Below are 6,371 nucleotides of genomic sequence, written 5' to 3'. Positions count from 1 at the left end.
TGCATCATCTTGACTTCTGTTCCCAAGTCCTCCGGGGAGGGGGAACCGCTTGCCCGGGAAGATACTTCAAGGTTTCATGGATGAGGTAAGAGGTGTGATCTGAAAGTCTCGCAGGAAAAGTTCACAGGGAAACTCCCTTGCACGACGCAGCGAGCACCACCTTGCCTGCCAGAGGGAAGGAGTGAGCCAGCCGCGACGTTACAGAGCTGGAGACTGAGGACGACCAGGGCTAGACGTTGTCAGGAGCCAGGGAGCGGAAAAAGCATTCTGGGAGTGGGAATGTTTATGCTACGTGTGAGGCATCCGGCTTTGCTAAGCTAGGACTCTTCCTTTCCCAAATATACAAACCTTTTGAAAAACAGAGATTTTCCCTTGTGAAAATTAAGCGAGGGGAACCAGTTTGATGTGGTGTGGTCTGCAAGGAAGTTAAGACGACCCACAAAAAAGAGCATTGCTAGTAATTCACAAAATATTGGATAAGGCTTTGAATTTCACAGGACGGGGTTCTGTCCTTTCAACTGGTCTTGCCCCTGGGTCAAGTGAATAGGTTTCTAGCAAGGGAGCCAGACTGCCTGAGTTAGAACACAGGCTTCTCCTACTATCCTGTGACCCTGGCTAAGTGGCCTAACTTCTCCGTGTCTCCATTTCCTCATTAAAATAACAATGATAACAGCCCCTGACTGCTGATACTATTGGCACTGAGTTAATCAGGCAATGACCTTAGAAAAATGCCTGGTACATATCAAGATCTCCAAACACAGGCCGCTGCAAGGAAGACTCCAGCTGACCTGCAAGGTGGTTAATCTCCTCGTGTCAACTTGACTTTCCCACGGGGGACCCGAATGAAACCTGATTTCTGGGTGTGTCCGCGAGGGGGTTTCTGAATTCGCTCAGCATTTGAGTTGGTGGCTCTACGGTAGACTGCCCTCCCCGGCATGGTGGCCCGTTTGCCGAGGGCCTGAGCAGAACACAGCTGGAGGAAATCCTCTCTTGTCTACCTGCTGCAGTCTCTCTCTGTCCTTGGACTAGAGTTTGCACCATTGGCTCCCCTGGTCCTCAGGCCTTTGGGCTCAGACTGGAATTACACCCCTGGCTTTCCCAGGTTTCTAGCTCTCAGAAGGCAGACTTTGAGACTTCTCAGTCTCAATAGTTGTCCAAGTCAATTCCTCATAATATGCCTCTTCTTATATATCTCCTACGGGTTCTGTTTCTCGGCAATCCCTGAGCAATACGAATTTTGTCACTAGGAATGGTAGCTATTATTATGATATAAACGATACTAAGTGTCCTTAAGCTCGCTGAGATACCAAAAGGAAGTCTGGATACATCTATAGAACACAGGGTGATCAGAGACTTTTGAATGGTAACGCCGCTCTTACATTTTCATTCGGGTGCATTTTTGGGGGGGAAATGAAATGCAAATAGTCAAATCCTGTGGCATTTTAATCAAGTTTTGCTCTTTACAATTCAGCTTCTAAATGTGATGTTCAGAATTAGGGTAATGGTAAATAGAGTATGGGAATTAGGACAAAAGTTCACTTTCCTGAGAATGTTTCTATGGCTATGTTATTAATCTGTCCATTACAATTTTTAAAAAAATAAAGATCTGAGTAGTATTTAGCTTTCTTTAATCTGCCCAGTTCCATCTCATCCTCTTCCTAAGTCACAATGCAAGCATTCAGTAAAATTATATCCTGAATTGGATGAACAAACATTGGGGCCTGCATTTCTATATATGAGGGTGACTAACTCACCAGCTCTATATTTTTAACAACCATTATTAAAATTATTTTCCTGTCTGGGCAACTTGGCGAGACCTCATCTCTACAATAAATCAAAAAATCAGCCGGGCATGGTAGCACGCGCCCGTAGTTCCGGCTACTCGGAAGACTGAGGCGGAAGGATCGCCGGAGCCCAGCAGGCGAGGCTGTGGTGGCCGGGAGCGGCCACTGCACTCCAGTCTGGGTGACAGGGTGAGACTCCAACTCAAAAAAAAAAACAATTATTTTCCCAACTCCAGTTGCAGAAAAGCCTATAGCAATATTCCATTCTACTGTAATGCTTAAGCTGATCCTCATTGATATCTATGGTTTACGGTCAATATCGACCACACACAGATATATACATATATAAATTTTGATTGTAATTAATGTATTGCATATCAATAGCAAATTCTATCTCATTTTAATAGGAAAAAATTATATAGTCAATTTAAAAATTTTCTAAAGTAAGTATATATTTCCAGAAAGATGATATTTATTGACTGAAAGTTGGAAATCATTATTGCAAAAGCAATGCTCAAGTCTGGCAAAGTAAAAATATATAATCTGGGAAGTATGCTTTAATTGTTAAGTCCTTGAGTGTTATGTTCATGGAAATCAATCCATCTTTTTATTCTGTTTTTTTTAAAGTTGATTTACAAAGAGACCTAATGATCAAGTTTCTAATGTATTTCTAAAAAGCCTATAAAATTAATATTTTTTTGAGAATTAAATTCGCCCGCTGATTTCAAAGATGTTTTTCCAAATAAGAAAATCTGTTCCAACAAGTAATGAAAATTACATTTCTAAATTCCACATTCTGCTTTTATCAAAAAGCAGATTTTGTACAATGAACAGTGCACTGTATAATTTTTTCACTCAATCCCTTTAAGAAGTTAGTAAAATGAACAATCAATCCACATGATCTTTACACAGTTGCTCAGTACATTAGAATATATCATACAGATAATCACCAGTTCAGTGGGAGTTCTCTGATTGCAGAGGATTTAACTGTTGAAGCAACCATATTGGGTAGGATACTTTGCAGATTTTACTGCTGGAAATATCACATGAACCATTTGCCAATTTAATTCTAGCAAAACCAGCAGTCCAAAGTTCACACTGAAAGTGAAAATCTTCTCCTTAAGAATGGAGTTACCTATCTCCCTCCCTTTCATATGATAATATGATAACTGATTATAAAAATAATTTGTACCTACTATGTAACTTAAAAACAAAAAGTCATGCTGATTAGTACAAATGGAATTTTGACAGTTATTTTTACAGCTCTGGTGCTGGAAACTGTTTGCTAATATAAGGTAAACCTGGAGAGGTTTCAAATGCATTTCACAAATCCTCAAATATGTAAATCAAAATTATGGTGTTTTTCATTACAAACATAAATAAAGACTTCTGCTGAATGAATATAAACAAAGCTCTTAATGGCCTTCAGCTAGTCCTTGAATCTCGATTTCTTTTAAAAATATTACTCTTAGCCAGCAACTCTACACCTTTTTTATTTCTCTTATACCAATATGTACTCTGAATTGGTCTTATCCAACTAATATAAAGCTGAATATTTCTCCGATTTGTCAAAGTTAATTTAAATTCTAATCCTATCATATCCAAAATTCTACCAAGCGTGTCCAACTTCCTGTCATCCAAAACTTAATAGGCTCACTCTTGTTTTACCCTCAAAATAATAAATTATATGAAATTATGCTGATTCCGGAACCACAACCTGCCATTTATGATTCAACATGCCCCTTCAGGTCAACACTGAGTCACTCACAAAGCACATTATTAAGCCATTCCAACAAGACGCGCACTTTCCTAATGATCATCAGGACTTCTGACATTGTTCTTTCTGATCTCTCAAGGTCATGGAAGGGTTCTGAGGGTGTCCAAGCATGTCAGCACATGCGATTCATGTCCTACCTAGAGTACTATGGCAAGTTCATGACGAATGAATGCACGGACATGACTGTCTAGAAGAACACCTGAAGGAAGTCGACAGATGAAGAGAACGATAGCTTGACACTGACGTTTTCACCATTTCTCATCACCTCCTTCAGACTGTTTCGGGTTGCTCTCTTGCCAACTCCCATAGCTTTCATCTTCACATTTGCCTTTCCTTGCTTCCTTTTACTGGTTCTATGAAATATTTCTTTCTCCTCTAACTACCTGTTCAAATGTTGCCTCCTCCATCAATTATTTTGATGAAGAGTGCAAGCTTTTAATAGAACGCCTGGTTATGAGTGAGTCCTTGTTCCACCATTCAGGAACCATGAACTAGGGCAAGTGCATGACTTTAGTTTGCATCAGATTCCTCACATTTACCATGGGGATGAAAATAGTACCTAGCCGGGTTCGGTGGCTCAGCCTGTCATCCCGTGCCTTTGGGAGGCTGAGGCGAGTGGATGGCCTGACCCCGCGGGTTCGAGACCCGCCTGGGCAGCGAGACCTCATCTCTACAATCAATCAAAAAATCAGCCGGGCGTGGTAACGCATGCCTGTAGTTCCAGCTACTCGGATGGCTGAGGCGGAAGGATCGCCGGAGCCCAGCAGGTCGAGGCTGCGGTGGCCGGGAGCGGCCACTGTACTCCAGTCTGGGCGACAGAGTGAGACTCCAACTCAAAAAAAAAAAAAAAAGAAAAGAAAAGAAAAGAAAATAGTACCTAACTCAGGATTTTTCTGAAGAGTAGCCAAGCTAATGTATAAAACCTACTTGCAATAGCGTAAAGGCTATAGGAGGAAATGCTAGTCCTGTTCTTATTATCGTTATTGATGTCATGTGATCTCTTGTCCACCTTGATAGAACTGATTATTTTATCATGTTTCTTCCCAAATGACTTTGCACATATTTTTATTCTAAAATATATGACATTGAAATAATTGTGTTCATTAGTTTGTGTAATTCTCTCCCTCTGTGGAAAATAACTAAGAGCAGGAACCCAAACTCTACCAACCATGTCCATCTTTCTGTCACCCAGAACTTAACATGTATAGTCAGAAGCCATGTGACATTATTATACCATTTGCTGAGCATAGATTATGATTGGTTAATCAATCAATTTTATTTTTAGAAAAAGTGGCAACTAGAAGAAATAAAGAAATAAATGGGGTAGAGCTTTATAAAGAAAGGTTTTTGGTCTTTTACCATAAATTTGGCAAGTTCCTCAGATAATGCACCATTATACAATCTCACTCCTACAGTGCAGAGGGAACCCACGAACCACTGGTTCACGAGTTGTCTGCATTTAGCTCATATGTGAACAACTCACAGCTATCAGGATCTCCCAGGCAGCCTCAGAGTCTTAACTTTCACAAGCTTCGAAGGGTAAGTCTAATGTACAGAGAGGCACACAAACCAAGTACACGGTGTAGCTTAATTCATTCAGTTAAGCACCTTAAAGAGAAATTAAGACGGAAACCCCTCAGGTAGCTGAATGAGTTTTATTATCAACCATTACCGGATCCTTAACTTTTTACTGTGTAGCCTGGACAAACAATGGTCACTAAAACCGTTTGCTGGGGTAGATTTATAAGTACTACCGTTCCTTTCAAAGGGATAAAAATGGCTTTGTGTCACAGGGCCGCGGATGTTGTCCTGTTTTGTTTCATTTTTATCAAGTGCTTTTGAAGGATGAGTAAAATACCATTCTGTGGACCTGGGCAGAGGAGAAGGGAGAAGCATGGGTGTGTCGGTGGCTAAAACCATGGCATTGCTCGTCCTGATAGCTCATGAATTTAATTGCTACCACGTATGTTTAAAGTCAGTTATCTAACCTCCTCAGAACCTCTTTCTTCTGCCCTCTAGAGAGAACAACAAAAGGACATGAGACATCCAAAAAGGCAGAAGATGAAAGCAAATTAACAGGTGTACACACCAAAGGCTGGCAAAACCGCCAACTGGCTATGAAGCTATGTTTTCATCTCACAATCCAGGTAGTTAGGCAGGACAGATATCTCTGTCCTATTTTTTTCACTAAAGTTTAACAAGCATTTATAAGCTGACCGTACACTACAGAATAACGTAGATATGTTAAAATCCAGCGGAATGTAATACAGCTTCTATCTCCAAGAAAATGAAAATCTGCAAAGAGAAAACTGATATGTGTAAATGGATATGTGTCAAAGTGTGGTTTCTGCTAAACATGTGTGAAACCTAGGGTAGATCTTGAGAAGGCAGTAAAAACCTATTAGGGCTGCCCTTATGAGGGACAATGCTACAGAGGCGGGCACGGTTCCTCTTGATCTAGAACATACTGCATGCAAAGAGCACGGGGGAAGGATGGAGAAGAGAGGTACCACCACTCACTCCAGAAGACTGAAGGTTGCGAGCTAGTAGCAGCAGCAATGGGAAAGCATAGATGTTCTTGAGTAGGACCACACAGCGCGTGGCTGGAGCACAGAGCATCTGTGAAGGATGGCTGGTGCTGGTGAGCCTGGAAGGGCATTTGGAGAGAGGTGATGAAGGGCTGTGAAACTTAGCTAAGGAGATCAGTCCTCCTGGGCAGTGAAAATTCACTGGCAGTTTTTGAATGGGAAAAGGAGAAAAGATTTGCATTTCTGAATTCAAGTAAGCAGAATACAAAATGCATTTGGGGA

This window comes from Carlito syrichta, unplaced genomic scaffold, assembly GCF_000164805.1.
Source record: "Carlito syrichta isolate Samal-C Ts95f unplaced genomic scaffold, Tarsius_syrichta-2.0.1 Scaffold301783, whole genome shotgun sequence".
NCBI classification, from domain to species: Eukaryota; Metazoa; Chordata; class Mammalia; order Primates; family Tarsiidae; genus Carlito; species Carlito syrichta.
Note: the sequence above shows the minus strand (reverse complement) of the source record.